The sequence below is a fragment of the Notamacropus eugenii genome, chromosome 1 (assembly GCF_028372415.1).
Source record: "Notamacropus eugenii isolate mMacEug1 chromosome 1, mMacEug1.pri_v2, whole genome shotgun sequence".
Lineage (NCBI taxonomy): Eukaryota > Metazoa > Chordata > Mammalia > Diprotodontia > Macropodidae > Notamacropus > Notamacropus eugenii.
Genome location: NC_092872.1, coordinates 719,894,332 through 719,913,404, shown reverse-complemented (window position 1 = coordinate 719,913,404; position 19,073 = coordinate 719,894,332). Strand labels below are relative to the sequence as shown.

At 41.6% G+C, this 19,073-nt stretch overlaps 1 long non-coding RNA gene across 2 annotated transcripts; it reads right to left on the bottom strand.

The window, feature by feature from the left end:
• Window positions 1-1,659: 1,659 nt before the first annotated feature.
• LOC140522137 (uncharacterized) lies at window positions 1,660-16,629 on the bottom strand. 2 transcript variants are annotated; one of them, XR_011973223.1, is made up of 5 exons: window positions 16,405-16,629; window positions 7,667-7,798; window positions 5,046-5,169; window positions 3,645-3,751; window positions 1,660-1,779 (listed from the first exon to the last, which is right to left on the bottom strand). It is a non-coding gene; the product is annotated as an uncharacterized lncRNA (long non-coding RNA). The 2 variants fall into 2 exon arrangements; XR_011973222.1 differs by lacking the exon at window positions 1,660-1,779 and having other exon boundaries at window positions 3,510-3,751.
• Between the last annotated feature and the right edge of the window lie 2,444 nt (window positions 16,630-19,073).

Sequence of the window (19,073 nt, the reverse complement as noted above, 5' to 3'; positions counted from 1 at the left end):
CTAGAGATCATTTCTATACATTTTCAAATTCTCACCAAAGCAAGTTCTTCATACAATCTCCTTAGAGCTGCTGAGGCTGTACTTTTTGACTAGCCTGAGGACTGCTCCTTTCCGTACATACACACACAGTGTATCAGCTTTAGGTTTTAGCATTAAAACTATAAACAGCAAACCAACAATTTTCATAAATGATAAACAAATTGTTTTAACTGTAAACACGAACATTAAACTTCAAATGACAACAGTTGCATTTCCACATCATATAAAAAAACATTGACAGAAGGATGAGTTGTCTTACCAAGTGCAGGCAGTGATTGACTGGCTTCTCTATCTTGACCCATCCCCCTTCATCCTCTATCCATGGATATGACTATGTGCTGAACCTAGATATTTCTGTGCTGTAGCTGTTGCCCATTCTATTGAGTCAAGATCCAAATTTGTATACTTTTAATAGCTTCTACTAGCTGGTCTTGAAAAAGGGCATGGTTTTCCTCTTCTCCTTGAGTAATTTCCTTAATTTTTTTGAAAATTTATTCCTTTTGAAATGCAGTTCTTAGACCTTCTGACAGGGAAATTATCATATGATCTTACTTTCCCTTATGCTCACTCTTCTGATAATCCCATCCTGGGTCACTAGTGGGAACAGCAGCTGCTCCTGGAGAATATTTTGTGGGGTCATCACTAGCCAAACGATGATCAAACTTTTAGGCTTGTCACCCCAAGAAAGCTGCAATTGTAAGGATATGTCCCTAAAACCTTTGGTAGTGAGGCCTTCCTAGTATCTCCCCAGTTTCTCCCTAACCTGAATGAAGTCTGAGATGGAGAACAGAACATGCACTCTAATTCTCCCACCAGAAGCAGGTGCTTCCCTCAGTGGAAAAAGCCCTGATGACCCAGTGGGAATGGGGGCTTCGTTAGAGATATAGGAAGTCCCACTTCCTGTGAGGGAGGGGCTTGGAATGCTGCCTGAACTGGATTAGACTGCAAGGCAAGGTGATCAGGCTAGCAAGGGGAAAGATCAGCTGACACCTGAGGAGAGGAAAGGATTAGCGGGGAGATACCCAGAGACTGCTGTGGGAGTGGGGCCTGAGGACTAAGAGAGTGTTGCCTCAAGGAGGGAAGCTGCAATGGGTCATTCGTCAATAAAATCCATGACTGGGGTTGGGGGAGGGGGAGAGGGCCAAAGTCCTGAGGGCCATAAGAAGGGGATCATCAAGAATGCCCCTCCTTTGAGGGGAAGTTCTAGCTACAAGCATCTCACAATCTTGCCTGAAATCAGGGTTCTGAGAGAGAGCTCAACAAAGGCCATTATGTAGGAAACTTCTATACAATTTCCTTGCAGGCACACAATATAATTCTAACAGTAAGAGTATTCATTTTTAAAGTCCCCAAAATAGGCCATGTTTCATGGCCCTCCAAGTGATACTAAGGCCAAACAGTGTTGCAAAAGAGCATCAGCTTTTTCTCTTTAAGTTCCTCACAGAAACTCAAGTTTTCGAAATTTTGTAAAAGACAAACCCAAAGGGGAATTTTTGGGGATTCAAAGCAATAGACCCATTTTACGCATGGGGCTGGAAGTCTATTCCTCCACGAAGGAATATTTAAGAATAACCTACCAGGACCTGAGAGGTCCCCCCCCCTCCCCCCCAAAAAAGAACCACTTCCAAGGTACTTGCAGAGGGAGAAGGGGAAAAGGAAAGGGAGAGGCTTCCATACCTTCCAGTCTTGACTGGAGAGGAGCTGTAATTCCTTGTCTCTTATTTTCCAACCCCTGTAAAACTTTTATATAATAAATTAACTTACAAATACAAATTAGATAGGCATTCCAAAAAAATCATACAAAAGATTGTACAAAGCATTTCTTCATATAAAAAATATTTTCCTCTCTTAAGAACACTTTACAATTGATCACATAACCCTCTTGAACCTAATTGCCAAAAATTACAAGAAAAAAACCTAAAACCAAGGTCTTTGTACATTCAACAAGTTTCCTTAAATGCTTGATCAACAGCAAAAACAATCTTAGTTAACACTTCCCTCTTAATAGCAGAAATAAACTTTTCAACATGTTTAATGCATCCTTAGATGGAACATGTCTGAAAATGACACTCATATATATAAATATATGTGTATATTTTCAAAAGAATTTTCATTTTCTCAACAAGAATTCTACAATAAGGAAAGTCTTACACAAAATTCATAACAGCTTCTTAACCAATTCATCATCAATTTAGCAATTCACTGTAATTCATCTCTTTACCACCATGTGGGCACACTCTATCACCTGATCAGATAGAGTCATCTCAAATTTGATTGAGCTACTAACTATTATATCAAATTAATCATTTATTAATACTTATTTATAACCAAATATGATTTTCAAATGATCAAATTTCTGTCACGTCCTTTTAATATTCCTATATATATATATAACAAAATCCAAATTTGATAAATGTGTAACCATTACATTAGGTTAATGTTGCATCTAACATATGCCCATCTTTGTGTCAAGCACTTTACAATCACAAATGCCAAATAGCAATATCTTTTTCTGCTGAATCCTGATAGGAACAGTATACTCAGATGTTGCTTTGTATTCCTTCAGGAGACATTTTAACTTGAATCATATCAAACCTGAATTTATAATCACTAATGATAAACATTTTAACTTTTCTTTCTTAAGTCAGATACTCTTGCTACTTAAAAGAAAATTTCCCTTAAAGGACCAAGTGGCTGGCCATTTTCAACTCTGAATAGCCTTCTCCCTTTTACTCTACTTCCTTAAAGAGCTGAAATGCCATCTTCTGGCTCCCCTCCCCACTCTGATGCCCACCATACAAGGAACTTTCCCAAACAGCTCCATTTGGGAGGGGGAGGGGGTAAACTCCCCTGAGCACATGGTCTAGGCACATGAATACTGCTGTCCTATTAATATCCTTCTGCCTTGGGAACTTTTTTACAGGAGCACTCATTCCCACAAATTTTATGTGACTTCCTCCAAGGCAATGAGTCAGGTACTGCTGTTTTCATGGGGAGAGCCCCACGTTGGGGGCCATGCTTGTTAGAGAAGAACTTGACACACAGAAAAAGGTATCAAGAAATATTTATTAAAAATGGAGTTCAGAGGAGGGAAGGCCATCTATGTTCCTTCCCCTGAAGGAACAGGTAACTTCCAACATGGCCACTGGAAGGACTGCAACCAGGTTAGGAAGAGGCAGGACCCTTACAGAATTCCAAACTTTGGATCTCCCTGATACCATCCCCTGGACATGTGACTCCATGTTCTCCTCTGATAGGCTTTCCCTCAAACAATTTATTGAGCATATGCAGCAGTTTTCTGATTTTCACTGTACTTGGTCACACAACCTCCCCCCCACCCCCCCATCAACCAGCAGTGTGGAATTAAAACTTACTACCTGTTTCTCACAATGGTGTGCAAATGGATCATTTAAGTCTTTTATTTATATGTCTAATGGTTACCATGGGGTCAGAGGGCATATAATGGAGTGACTTTAAGGGTCAAATTCCAAAGGGTATTATGGAATGTCATCCTTTCCTTTGAAGACTGTGTGAATCTTTGTGTTAAAGCAATTTCTTTTACACAACATGGCAAGTTCTGTTTTCTAATGCATTCTGCTACATACCTTCCATTTATACAGGTGAATTCATCCCGTGCAGATATTACTGTGAGAATTCATTATATGTTCTCCATGCTATCCTCTGAGCTTTCCTCTTTGTTCCTTCCTTAGTCCTTAGAAATACAAAGAAGGGAAGGGAAGGGAATGAGCTCAACACTATTAATTGATCATTGAAAGAGGATGATCCCCACTCCTCCTGTTCTTCCATCAATCCCAGTCCCAGATGACTGACTGGAATACTATCTTAAAAGTCTCTTATTTTCTTATCTCCCTTAGTTGAAGCATCCACTCTGGTGCAAAGTTATTTTGCACCAGGAGGCAGCCAGGTGGCACAATGGACAGAGTATGCCTGGAGTGGGGAAGAAGTGAGTTCAAATTCAGACTCAGACACTTTCTACCTGGGTGACACTGGGTGAGGTACAATACCTCTCTTTACCTTGATGTCCATATCTGTAAAGTAAGGGTAATAATAGCACCCTTTCCCATGGTTCCAAGGATCCAATAAGATTATATTTGTAAACTGCATGAAACATAGTGGAGCTCTATGAATATTAGCTATCATTATTGTAAATTTTGCTATTTCTTCACCAACTGAATTCTTACACTTCTATTCTTTTCTGTCTTTGCATTCACTTATTTTCTGCTTGAGTTTCATGTTGTCATTGTTGTTGCTCTTTCTCCTTCGATCTCCAAGAGGACCATGACATCAAGAAATAGATGCCAAGACTTTCAAGAGAATAGGATTTAAGTGAGGGATAGCTGTGCACAGGCACCAGCCTCACTCTCTTTCCAACACTCATCTGGGTCCAGTGGCCAGATATAGATCAGGAGAACTGCAGATGACCCAGGATGAAGTAGAGGAACTCAGCCTTTTTAAGCTAAGGTCTTTACTAGGTCTCAGTTTGACTGAGGTAATGCCCATTCAGTGAAGAAGGCTAAACAAGAAAAGAGGCAGAGAATGGCCTTTTAACCTAGTCAAAAATTAATCTGGGTAGGAAAGACCCTCAGGGTTTCTGGCCAAAACAGAAACAATTGCTATTTGCATTCATTGTGAGCCAATCAGGCCCCAAACAGTGACCAAACAGAGCTTGGCCTGGGACCTATTGTTATCTAGGGAAGGAGAGACAAAACTATTTGGGGTTAAAGCTGGTTCTTAAGGAAAAAAAAAGGTTTCAGAGAGCAAGCAACTGGAGATACAGAGGGATATAAGAAAACAAAACCAAACCAGTCCCTGCCCTCAGGGAGCTTACATTTTCATGGGAGAGACAACCTGCTCACCATCTGCTCACTATCTTTCTACTGATAGGAAAATTTTAAATTTCCTTCTATTTCTCTTGAAACTGTGGTTTAGGCATTGGGGATCAAACTGCAGCCAATTGTATCACCACCCACCTCCATGATACTGACCTGTGCACCTCCTGGCAGCTTGAAGCAGAATGGACACCACAAAGAATCTTCCCTTGTGCTGAGTGGATAACAACCAAATATGTCCTCTATTTTGGTATTTTCAGAATAATCTTATGTTCATGGTCTGGTGACTCAGGAGGACAGAGATTAAGAAGACTGATAAGGATCTGAGGTTGTATTTGAACTCAGGACTTCCTGACTCCTGTCTATCAGTCTGCAATTACCATCTAGCAACCTCAGGTGAAAGTGATACTCATCAGATTAAGGAGGCTGACAGACAAGGAAAATGACAGTTATTGGAGAAGCTGCCCTGTTGGAGCATCTGTAAATCATCTCATCATTCTAGAAAGAAATTTAAAATGAATTCAAACATATAGCTAAACAATCCAAATGCATTGACACAAAGGTCTATAACCCAAAGAGATTGAAGAAGTAGGAGATGAATCTATATCAACAAAATTATTCATGGTAGCTCTTTTTGTAATGGCAAAGAACTTTAAGGGGATGCTCATCAGTTGGGGAATGAATAAACAAATGATGGTCCAATGGAATACAACTGGACCCTGAGAAAATGTAAAATGGATGGTTTACAGAAAAACCTGGGAAAACTGATCTGTTGCACAGTGAAGCAAGCAAATCTAGGAGACAATAACATTTTAAGGATAACTTGGAGAGACTTCAGATTTCTGAACAAAGCAGTAACCACCCATGATTCTAGAGGATACTTGGTACTATGCTGCCTTCCTTCTGTAAGAAGCAGAAGGAGACAGGCACTTTAGATGTGATCAATGCATACTCTTAATGAGAAAATGTACAATACAACAAAAGTTTGCTTAAAACAAAAGGAAACTGTGGGTTAATATTAACCTCACCTGACTAAAACCTGGCCCATGGAATGAGCAAATTTATTCAGAGCCTGAAGCATTCCTTAGAAGAGAAACCAGGGGAAGAATCTCAACTGTCCCTGAGTCTTGGCTATATGTACATCCTCCTCCTCAGTCAATCTGTGAATCCCTTATATGTCATTTAATCTACAACCTGACTCAGTTTACTTGTTGGGTTTCTTTGGAAATTTGTTTCCTTAGATGAGTTCTGAGATTATGACACTGGTTAATGAAGTTTGTTCATGTTTTATGTTAGAGATGTGCTTGACACACAAAAGGGTATCAAGGCAAACCTTCTCATAGTAATCCAGATGTCCACTCTCCTGCAAAACTGATATTAATACAATTTTAAATTACCATTCCTAAGCTTTATACTCTTATCATTCTTACAAAATCAAAATTGCAACTTTGGCCAATTGTCATGTTTAAGAAATTCACATGAGAACCCAGCTTTTATATTTTATATGAATTCACTATTCATTTCCCCCATCAGGGGGATGAGATTTCATTAAGAAATTAATACCAGGCCTTAGTACATACATAAATGCAATAAGTAATCATTTTTAGCACAGTGCATATCACTTCATAAAACAATTCCACCTTCTGGTCATGTGATGCTTCTTTTAAAGCATTTACAATAAAGACCACAAACCATTCTTCTTTTAACATTGACCCACTGAGACAAAAATAATAATGACTACGTATGCTAACCTCCCAGGCCCTTGACCTGATTGTCTCCATACTATTACTAAGAATTAAAGGACCCTAACTTATTGTTGTTGGTCTAAAATCCTAAGTAATATCTAAATTTTTGGAGTTAACTTCAGATGTTCCCCTACCAACAATCTATTATTCAATAGATATGGTATTATGCTTATACAACTTTTGGTTGCAGGAAATTGTCACTAAGAATAGGAACATTTCAGGGAAACAGCATATCCCTAACTTCATGTCAATGCCAGTGTTGACCTGAAAACTTGTTGAAGAAAGGCAACATGGCTAAATGCATACATTTTATGATTTAATTAATTAATCAATTCCCTATTAAAGAAAACAGTAACATAATGCATTATGGAGCCAGAAATGTTCTGGCTACCCAGTGCAGAAATCTTCTGGCTTATATACATTTTGCCGTGAGAAAGGAACTCTCCTAGTTGAACAAATCATAAATTCAGTAAGACAGGACAATTAACAAAGCAATGTCAGTCAAGTCTTGAGATTCCAAGCTGGGTAAACATATGTCCCAGGTGGTAAGGAAATCCCACCACTAGTAAGTGGCAGGCTTCCTGCCCCAAACAGATAACTGATGCAGGAAAGGGCAAACAATGTTCAATAGAAATTATGACCTAAGATGTCTATATTTTCTTTACCATTATTCAAGATATGTCATAACATAGTATGTGTCTATAGATAATAAGATACAAAGGAAAGACCCATTATTCAAGATATGTCATAACATAGTATGTGTCTATAGATAATAAGATACAAAGGAAAGACCCATTATTCAAGATATGTCATAGGTTAAAGGTCTCCAAGGAATGCAGAGTCAGCTTTGGCTGGCTTTTGCTGACATAGGAAGAGGCATTCTCTGAGTTTACTTCAGAGAGAATAAAGAGATTATTCCAAAATTTTATATTAAACATTATCACCAGACAGGGGTAGATTGTCAGTTGGCATTCAGCCAGGCTTAAAAGTCTGCCAGGTGTCAGTGGGGAAATTGAGGCAGGAGACTCCTACCTCAGCTCAAGCTGAACAGCCATTCTCTCAACCTTCCCATGAGATCACCTTTTTGCAGTTCATACCAACATCTCATAGGTTCACTGGCACCAATGCATCAGTGACTCAGACAGCCTCTCTTGCTATCCACACCTGGAGTTAGAGTCAGAAGAACAGTCAGTTAATAGTGCCATAAGATCCAAGTTCCAATAATCAGTTTCAGATATGACTATAATTTCACATTGCTGAGCAATATCTTTAAAGAAAGTGAATCTTAAGGAACTTGCATGCCTTTTTACACATGTTCTAGTTCCTGATTAAATAACAATCATCATAAGTTATTGCTCTAATAGACTTACATCTGTTTCTCAGGCTTCTCTATCCCTTTCTAAACATACTCGGTCTACATATATATGATAAGTTCAAACACTAACTTCAACTTATGTCTATGAAATTAATTCAGATTAAAACAGAAACCTTTAACTTTTCTATCAATACAAAATATTACCAGAGGTTACCTGCTTTGAATAAACTACACTAAAATCCTTTTTCTCAAACTGAAAATGTCTCTGATTTAGTCTCAGTAATTTGATTCAGTCAGTTTTATTTACCCAATTAGTCTTTGCAACATGTAAAGACTTTGTTCCAAGTAGGGATCTCTGTTCCTTACCCCCAAAGAGATTTAGTCTCATTTGTCTAAAAGGGCCCTGGAAAACCTCCCCTTGAAAGCTCCTTCGATTTCCCCACTTGAATTGGCTCTCTTGAGGCCCATAAGGTTTTCCCTAACACTATGCTCTACTGGTCATTCCCATTAAGACCATCTCTTGACCCCCCAGATCACTTGGGGCCACCCCAGACTCCTTCCCCAGTGTCCCTCTGTAGACACAAATGATACAGATGCTCAGATTCCCTAAAAGTCCACCCAATATTGAGAAACCTTAACAAACTTTGACTTTCTTTACATCAGCTGAAGCCAATATATTCTGCTCCAACTTTTGACTTTTACCCTGTATCACCCTATTTCAAATGTGTTTCTTGTAAACAACATACTGTTGGATTATGGCTTTTGATCCAACCTGGTATCTGTTTCCATTTTCTGGGAGTTTACATTCCCATTTACATTCACAGTTAGGATTACTATCTGTTTCTTTTCCTCCATCCTCTTTACCCCATTTATGCTTTTAGTTCTCCCTTCTCCCTTCCCCTCCACAATAGAGTTTTATTTTTTGACCACCGACTCCCTCAGTCTTCCCTCCCTTCTTTTAGCTCCCCATTCTTTGGTCAAAAGAAGGCTTGGGTTGAATTCATTTGGGCAGTATCCAACGTGTTGCTATTGTTGGGTTCCAAACAACTGTAACCTCAACAATTCCATGCAGTTGCAGTTAACTTTAAATCCCAATCCTGTTCTATGAAACAATGATTCAACATCACATTTATACTTTGGTTTCCTTTTCTTTATCTATTTTTTCATATTCATTCATATTCAATTTCAGGGATTTAATCTTTCACAAGACTATATCAGAGTTCCCATTTACCCAATGAATTGAAAACAGCAAGATTCCACTGTTATGGCTGGCTGAGTGGTGAGAATCTTGTTCAGCAGGACGTCTCAATCTCAGGCACTCATTGATGAGGCAGGAGACAAAGATGTAAGAAGCTCCCTTTATTGAATGTAGTTACAAGCCTTATATGCAGTTCAGCCTTTATTCCATACTCGTGGCTAGCTCATGCTCATATACTCTCAGCCAATGATTCTAAAGGTCATTTGTGTGTTCTCTTAAATGCTTGGAAGTGTGTGCTCTCATTACCCTCAAGCCTGTGAGGGTGTTGTAATTCCTTGGAGTGTCGAACCAGCTGAGTTAGCTCAAGCATCTAGGCGAGAGGGCCTGTTAGGCCATCCCTATCCCCTTGAACTGCTGTGGTCCTCGACAAGTCCCTTACAATTCCCCCTTTTTGTTTTGATGGTGGGCTGTCCAGGTTCAGGAATGCACTACATCAAGAGCCTCAGTGAACACTCGTATGACTAGCCTCAGAATAAAAGCCATAATAGCTAGTATGATGAGCACTGCGACAGCAGCTGCGAGCATCACAAGTACATGAGTGGTGAAACTGGGTATAGACAGATGTTTGAAAAAGTCCATGATGTTTTGAGCTGTATGGTGAGGTTTGAGATCAGTGTTGGCCGAATCATATATGTGTCTGGCAATATCATACAAGGCCTTGATATCCACTGCTGTCTGGGGATCATCAATGACCCCACTTAAGTGATTGCAGATTCTATTCCAATTGAATGCTGAGGAATTGTACAAAGCTTTTGACACACAAAGGAAATCCCATCTATAATCACACACAAGCCTTTGACAAAATTCAGTTATTTCTACCTCATCTCCAAATGCCACAATGGCATCCCAGAGTTCTTGTATGGCTTCATGGAATCTCTCGTCTATCTTCCTCTGCTCCTGAAAACCTGCAGACACATTTCTAGCAAGATCCTCCATAAAGTGTGCATGCACCATTTGATTTTGTGCAGTAGATACAGACACAGCAAGAGAAATTGCAGAAGTGATAATTGATGCTCATAGGCTTACACCTAAAATAATGCAGCTAATACATCTTGTAACCCTAGGTGCTGAGCGCAATGCCTGAATTCTTTCCCCTATTCCTTTGAAGATTTGGTCTGCGCGTGAAGCATACCATCCATTTGTCTTAACTGAAGCCAGTGCTAGACGTGGTCTTGTTATGATAAAACATCACTTCATTTTTTTTCCCCAGTGCATTTGGCAACCGAACAATTGTTACAAGTGATATTATACAAGCCAGTAGAATCATTACAGGTGACATTACTCCTTCCCCACATGAATGCATACTGATTCCCTAAACAGACCCTCCCCGCATAGCTCCATTTTCCAGACAGAAGGTGGTGACTTGTGCGGTCCTCATTAGTAAGATTGCTTTTTCCTCCAATGGCTAAAATAATTTTCCACAGCCCTGGGGTGGTTTTCCCATGTTGCGTGACCCAATTTGGAGATGGAAACCCCTGAATATAAGTCTCACTGTCATATGTCACATTGTGCCACGATTGTAGCGTGAGGTTATGAATCTTAAAGAACTGTCTGCTGGAAGTGTTGCAGCAGATGAAGGATGGAGGTGGCAGGTGGTACCCAGGAAGGTGGGGGCTAACTGGGCAATTTTCTCAGTGCATCATCCGGTTTGTTGAGTTTCTTCATGGTCCCACTTTCAGTCCCCATGTCTCTAAATGAACCCAATACCTTGTGCTGGCATATATGCCGTAATGGATGTGATATTAAACTTGAACAATATGGACACAAGTTGAATTATCTCTTAAACTGTTTTTCATTATACATACTGGAGGTTGACTAGCTAGGCCCGTGAAGTTAAACCGCAAATTAGCCTTGGCTTTTTGATTGGGTTCAGGGGTTGTAAAGTTAAATTCCTTTGGATTGATTGGGTAATGTTGTTCTGAAGGACGGGTTCTGGGATCCTCTCCCCCCATGTGGCCACTCTCACCCATGGTGGTTCAGGAATGTAGCCCCATCTTGACTCCCCCCTTTTTTCTACACTCCCTTGATCTATTGATCTTCCCTCTACTGATGCCTGTAGGGTCAAAGTAGCCGGAATGGCGAGGATCTTTGTGATGGTCTGCTGCTCATGTGATCCCTGCCAGTGGGTCCTTCTCCTGACTGTTCTTGACTTTCTCCTCTTTCCCCGTCTCTGGGTTCCACTCAAGCACAATCCTTGCAGCCCTTTCAGGAACCCACCGTTCTCCATCGCCTTTAGAAACACACTTTCCTTCCTTGTCCTTCCACATCACTCTATCTGTTGATTGCATGAGCTGTTTCATCACTGTCTGTTTGTTTTGGGGCTCACCTGGTATTTCATAGATGGTGACACATTGTCTGTGTCGAATTTTAAATAATTAATTGTATATAGTGCCATGTTCAGCCTGTTTATATTATTGCTTTCTCCCCCTTTTTGTTTTTGCAGGAATGTTTTAATGGTCCTATTAGCCCTTTCCACAATGTCCGGTCCCTGGGGGTTGTATGGAATCCCTGTCACATGCATGGTAGAAAACTCTGAGCAGAAGAGTTGGAAAGCATTAGATATGTATGCTGGGCCATTATCAGTCTTGATAGCTTTTGTCACTCCACGCTGTGCAACACAAGTTAAAAGGTGTGTTCTGACATGCTGCATTGACTCTCCTGACTGGGGGGTGGCCATAGTGAACCCTGAAAATGTGTCTACACAAACATGAACATAGCGCTGTTTGCCAAAGGTGGGAATATGTGTGACTTCCATTTGCCAGAGCACATTAGGCGCATAGCCCCTGGGATTATGAGTGGAAGTGGCTGGAGCTGGCTGAAAAGGAATGCACTGTGTACAGCTTTTAACTATCTCTCTCACTTCTTGTCTCTTAATCTTGTACAGTCTTAAGGACTTTGCAGAAATATGAAATTTCTGATGAGCTTGTTGCGCTTCTGCAACGGGGAAAATAAGTGCCCGATTTGCAATGTCATTGCCTTCAGCCAATGGACCTGGGAGACCTGAGTGGGATCTGATGTGTGTGCAATACAATGGCAACTCTCTGTTCCTTATCACCCCTTGCAGTTCTTGGAAGTAGGTGGATAATGTTGCTTTCACTTGGCCTTATGGTTGATTCTTCAAGTCTTTGTATTAGCCACCAGCATACTGACTGTCAGTGACAATGTTGATGGGGTGTGGTACCCTGCACGCCTCTAATATGGCGTTTAGCTCATTTTGCTGTGTGGGTGTGAATTGAGTTTCATAGACATGTAAGATGTCTAGGGAAGGTATATACATAGTAGCCCTATTATCCTTAGTGGCATCAGTGAACACATTGTACCCCTGCACCAGGTATGGTTGCACTATGACTGGGAATTTCCACGACCATTGGGTATATGTGAGTTTGATTCCCAACAGGGATCCGTGGAGAAAGTTGTTGTTGGTGATTATCTGCCAATCATACTCCTCCTTAAGGCATTCTTGTAACTGTTCTATTGTCAAAGGTATATAAATGGCTTCTGGTTTCTTCCCATTGAGTTGCAATACTCATTCCCTAGCCTTCCTTGTTACCTGTGCAATCATGTTGATGTATCTGGTAAGTGTCTTTTTCTTTGCTGTAGGCAAATACACCCACTCTAAGATGACCTGTCCCTGGTGAATTATGGCAGTGGGAGTGTCTGATGTCTCAAGTACTGAAATTTCTATACCCTGAGCTGGGGAATAGCGTGCTGTGTACTCCCTTTCCATGGCCTCTAGAAATGTCTTTACTGCTTCTATTGCCTCTGGTGTCTATTCCCTTATTGACTGTACATTGGGGTCTCCTTTTAACAGGTTGTACAGAGGTTGCATTTTCTCATTTGGGATGCCTACTCTTGGCCGTAGCCATTGGATGTCTCCTATAATATTTTGAAAGTCATTTAGTGTCTTTATCTTGTCAAGATCCATTTTGGGGGGCTTCATTCTAATTATGCCCTCCTCTACCTGATATCCTAAGTATTGAAATGAAGCCTTACTTTGTACCTTCTCTGGAGCTACAGCGAAACTGTGCCAAGCAGGCTCCTCCGTGACAAGCAAGCTCCTCCATGGTATCTCAGAGTATTTGTTCCAATACTACACAATCTGAAGGAGAGGCTAATATGTCATCCATATAATGGATGATGGTGGCATTTGGATACTTATTTCTTATAGGTTGCAAGAACTTATCAACATACCATTGGCAGATGGTGGGACTATTCTTCATACCCTGTGGGAGAACCTTCCACTGGTACCTAGTTGTTGGATGAGCCAAATTAACATCGGGTACTGAGAAGGCAAACCTGATAGCATCCTCTGGTCTTATGGGTATGGACTAAAGGCAATCTTTGATTTCAGTGACCCATAAGGGGTTGCCTTTCTTATCATATTGGGTGAAGGGAGCCCTGGTTGAAGGACTCCCATGGTGTACATTGATGCGTTCACCTGCCTGAGGTCAGTTAACATCCTGCACTTCCCCAACTTCTTTTTTATACAGAAAACTGGTGAGTTCCATTGGCTAGTACTGGGTTTTAAGTGGGCTTGCTGTAATTGTTTGTTTACTATCTTCTCCAGTGCCTGAATCTTTTCAGCATTCAGGGGCCACTGTTCCACCCATACAGGCACATCACTTTTCCATTGTATAGACAGTGGAGTGATGCACCCTCCTTTCTCAACAGCAGCCCCCACTAGAAATCCGTGGTCACTTTCACTCCCATCTGTTGCAAAGTATCTCCTCCCCATAAGATTACTGGTAGCCCTGTTATCGCATAGGGCCACACCCTTTCTGTTTGTCCCTCAAAGTTCCATATAAGGTATTTTTGTGATACCTCTGTGTCCTGCATCCCTCCTATACCTATCAGGTGGGTGAAAGCTGGTTGTGTGGGCCAGTGTGGTGGCCACTGTTCCTGGGGAGTGACTGTCTTATCGGCTCCCATGTCTATGAGCCCCTCAAAATTGTACCCTTCTAGCCTAATTGTGAGCATTGGCCTGAGTGTGGTGACCATGTGGTGAACATAATCGTGTCCTCTGGCTAGTACTATTGTTTGGGCAGTATAAGTACTTGTGCTGTACACTGGTCTTTATCAATATAAACTTGCTCTGGGTTGGTATTTATCATAGGTGCTTTTCTTATGCATCCCCGAATTGGCATGGTAATGGAGAGCAATCCTGTGTATTCATTTATAGAGGTAGAAGTCAATAGTCCTATCTCTCCTTCCTCTATCCCTTCACTTTCTTTTAGAGGAACTTTGACAGGCATGTATGCCCCGACCCGGAAGTCCCCTGCGCTTTTCAATCTTAAAACCCTGTAGGCGGACAAGAGGCTGCTAGAGTGGAGTATTATTGCTTCCTCAGCTCCTGCATTGCCTCACTTGGCTGCTCCTGGGCCCCCATCATGCCCCATGTGCTGTTTCCCTGGGCCCTGGGGAGTGGGCACACCTTGGTGTTTAACAGTCCCCTACACTCTGAGGCCCAATGTCCCAACTTCTTGCATTTTGGGCACGGAGTCACAGACCAACTTCTTTTAGTTTTTTGAGGTTGGTGTTGCGACTGCCAACACTCCTTCCTAAAATGACCTACTTTACCAAACTTATAACAGCCCGGCTTTTGTGGGACAGCCCTGTGGCTTGTTGGACAGCCTGAGCAAATACCTCCACTTGGAAGAGACCTGTTCCTACCTGTTCACACCTTTATACCATCTCTTCTATGGTGGCATCCTTTCTTAACCCTAGCATGGCCTTTTTACAATCTGGATTGCAATTTGACCGAGCTATCTGTTTTATAACTATATTGGTCCCTTGCACCTTCCCCATGGTCTTAGCCACTGCGTCCTGTACACGGGCAAGGAAGTCTACAAATGGCTCTTGTGGCTTTTGTCTCACCTGAGTGAAGGGTTCCCTGGAATCCCCAGCTACTGGGATGGAATCCCCAGCTACCGGGATGACTCTCCACCCCTCTTCCACACATGCTGCTATCCTCTCTATGTCTCAATGGGAAACTCAGTTTAGGTATTATCTGTGGAGTGCCTCCCTGTGCTGCTGAGCTGTTCAAAGTACAATGAGGCATTCGTGGGATTGCCGGGATTGTAATGTAGCGCCATTGTTCTGCACTTCTCCATAAACGCAGCTGCCCAAGCAACGGCTTGTCCCAGAGACAATACTGCTTTTATTAGCACCTTCCAATCATTTGGGGTGAGAACATACTGAACTACTGATCTCAGTTGCAGCATCACATAAGGTGATTTTGCCCCATAAGTCACTGCAACTTTCTTTAGTTCTTTTACTAGTTTGTTTCTAAGGGTGTATGCCTCCTTACTCGGTGTCATTGCCCTGGGTTATTGGGATCACCCTCCTCATCTTCTAGTACTGGCATTGTGAGATCAAAGCTCAATTCTGTGAGATCGTCCCCTCTTTGCTTTCCTTTGGCTGTCATCAATTGGAGAGAACTAAGATTTTTTGTGTAATTTGCCTTTTGTCCACCAGATGGCAGTGTTGTAAAATTTTGTGTGTAATTTGTCCCTTGGCTACCAGATGGCAGTGTTGTCCTACTTTCTGGCTCCCATACATGAACTTCCCTTTTCTCATTCTTGGTAGCAGATACTTCCTCTTCCCTTGGGTAGCTTACTTCTGCTTTCCCACCAGAGCCTACTTCCCCTTTCTCACAGGAAAACTTCAAACCCGCAAGTCTGTTTTGGATCTGTCTCACTTGGCTCTCTAAATCCTGTATTTCTTTTCTGTTACATCTATCTATCTCTTTTTCCCTGCCTTCCCGGAATGTGGAAAGATCAGGGTAGAGAGTGTTGAATACTCTTGTTACCTGTGCTATTATATTGCTAGGTGCCTCTCTAGCGGGGGTCTGTGTGCCAGAAGGTGCCTTGGAGGAAGTCTGAGTTTGAGCTTCAACGCTTCTCCTCTCTTCTAAGTCTAATGGTTCTGACATCCTTGCTTTGACCACATTGTACAAAAAGAAACTGTCTAACGGTCTCTCCTCAGGGTTCTGTCTGTGATATTCTGTAAGTTGTTCCCAAACAAAGGGTGGTCTGCTAGACAGGGTGATACTTTATGTGATGTTTTAGGGAACCTTCTGACCTGTGCAAGGCTTACCACTCAGCCCTGTTTTTTCACTATTTTAAAAATGACCCTGACATAGGCTTGCCTTTCTTTGGTTCCCAACTTCTGCCCTATAGTAAGAAAATTTTTTCTTACCTTCTCTGCTGCCATCCCGAAGTGCTGCCTGGAGACTTCCTCCTCTCGGGAAGCTGCTTATAGTGACCACCATGTGTCTCAGTCCGAATCTGTGGGTGAGGCTCAGGCTGAGCCCTGGACTCTTTCGTCTGGTCAATGTCTTTCCTCTGATTCTTGAGGGGACCCACGTTGGGTGCCACTTGTTACGGCCGCCTCAATGGTTAGAATCCTGTCCCTAGGACATCTGGATCTCAGGCACGCATTGATGAGGCGGGAGACAAAGATGTAAGAAGCTCCCTTTAAGGAATGCAGTTACAAGCCTTATATTCAGTTCAGGCTTAGTTCCGTACTCGTGGCTAGCTCATGCTCATATACTCCCAACCAATGATTCTAAAGGTCACTTGTGTGTTCTCTTAAGTGCTCCAAGTGTGTGCTCTCATTACCCTCAAACTTGTGAGGGTGTTGTAATTCCTTGGGGTGTCGAACCAGCTGAGTTAGCTCAGGAGTCTAGGTGAGATGGCCTGTTAGGACATCCCTATCCTCTTGATCTGCTGTGGTCCTCGACAAGTCCCTTACATCCACTACTTGCATTGTGTTTACATCTTAAACCATCTGCTTTGACTATAGAAACATGCCAAGAAGAGGAAAAGCAAGGACCTAATTAGATGTTATCTGCACTTTATAACCAGACTAAGAAATAGTCAAGAAGAAAAACATTCCTTTTCAGAGAAACAGAATAGGGAAATAGTCAGAAGGATTCCATTCCAGGCTGAGGACAGGATTGTCCCCTGAGGCAAATTTCTCCCTGGAACAATCACAATCTTTTCCAAGTGGAACTTAATTAGTTATGGTCTCAGAGGCATTTGCATCATTTGGCAGATTCCACTCATGAAAAATTTTACCAGGACTTACATCTTAAATCTTAAAATTGTCCTAAAAGCCAATCACTAGAGATCACTTCTACACATTTTCAAATCTTCACCAAAGCAAAATCCTTCTGTAGGAACACCATGACTCAAACAAGCTCCTTTGAGCTGCTGGGGCTATACTTTATGACTAACCTGAGGACTGCTCCTTTCCAGACTTAATCATAAGCACATGGTGTATTTTTAGCATTAAAACTATAAACAGCAAACTTAATTTTAACTCAGTTTTCATAAGAGATCACCAAATTGTTTTAGTTATAAACATGAACAATAAACTTCCAATGACATCAATTGCATTTCCATATCATATAAAAATTATTAACAGAAGGATGGACTGTCTTACCAAGTGCAGACAGCAACTAGTTGGCTTCTTTACCTTGACCCATTCCTTCTTCACCCTCTATCCACGATTGTGGCTATGTGCTGAATCTGGATACTTCCAGGATGTAGCTGCTGCCCCTTCCCCCTCCTTTCTTCTTCCAGTTGGGGGAAGGTGAATTTAAACTTTGGGGGAAAAAAGTGAAACTCGCTTTTCTTAATCTGACCTGGGGTGAAATGGTGCAGTCATAATGAGGTGTCCTCTTGACTCAAGGGAAGGGAGCGACTGGTTGTAAGGAGGTGTTCCAAAATTCCTTTGAATGTTCCCACAAATTTCAGGAATTCAGGCTCTGACTTCACCTGGTGTATCTGGCTTTCCTCAGACCATGTCCATTACTTAATTGGCTTACTTTGCACTCCTTCATCCCATCCAGGCTCTTTCCTCTGTTGTTTCCACACCACCCCAGACCACCTGCCACCACCAGATCACATTCACATCATTCCCCACTTTTTATGTACAAAAATATTGTCCCAACTTCATCAAATGCAGATTCTTAAATTCTAGCCCTCTTCTGTTGGCATCAGAAATAGGGCAGACTTACTAGGAGTCAGACTGGCTTCTACTGGTGATCCAATAAACTTGCTAAATAGAAAGATGGTTTGAGCCTGAATTCTTCTGAGGAAGACCCCACCCCCACCCTGTATCCTTGGATTTCTGGGTTCCTAGAAAACCTCACCTCTATTTTACATTAAAAAAACTCTAGGCCAATCAGTCTATCCCTTGTATGTCCTAGTGATTCTGTGTTGTTTGTGTGTGTGTTTGCGGGGTGTAGCCTATTTTCCTTTTGCATTCTGGGAATCCCAAGAACCTACTACTTGCTTAGATCATACCAGTTGTTTACCAAAAACTTGTTGATTTAATGACTTGACTAAATCCTTTAGAATATGAGCTCCTTGTAGGGAAGGGGTGGTTCACCTTACTTGATTACCCCAGCACCTAACACAGAGCCTAGCAAGTAATCATGCCTTGTTGAATTAATATGATGGAGTCTCCAGATATTGAGGATTGGAGTCATTTTCTGATTTTCTACATTCCAAGATCTGCCTATCAATTTTACTCAAGGAAGGAGACCCATTTTGTATTCCTTGGAGCCTGTTGAGACTAAGTTGGTTCAAATGGGTAGTAACTGTCATACTTACACATATATGAAATTTCATAATTTTCATAATTGGTGGCCACAAAAATTCTCATGATACTTGGATATTATAGATAATCTTGAAGGCTCCCCCTCCCCAAACACTACTTTGGCTGCTGGAGGTCTTAATTACTCAGTAAAACACTTCATTACATTAGAATTGGACAACCTTCTCTTTAAGCAACTTCTTTCCCAGGGCTGACAAGATTTTGTAACTTTACCCAAAAAGAGGGTCCCAAAGCATTTTCTC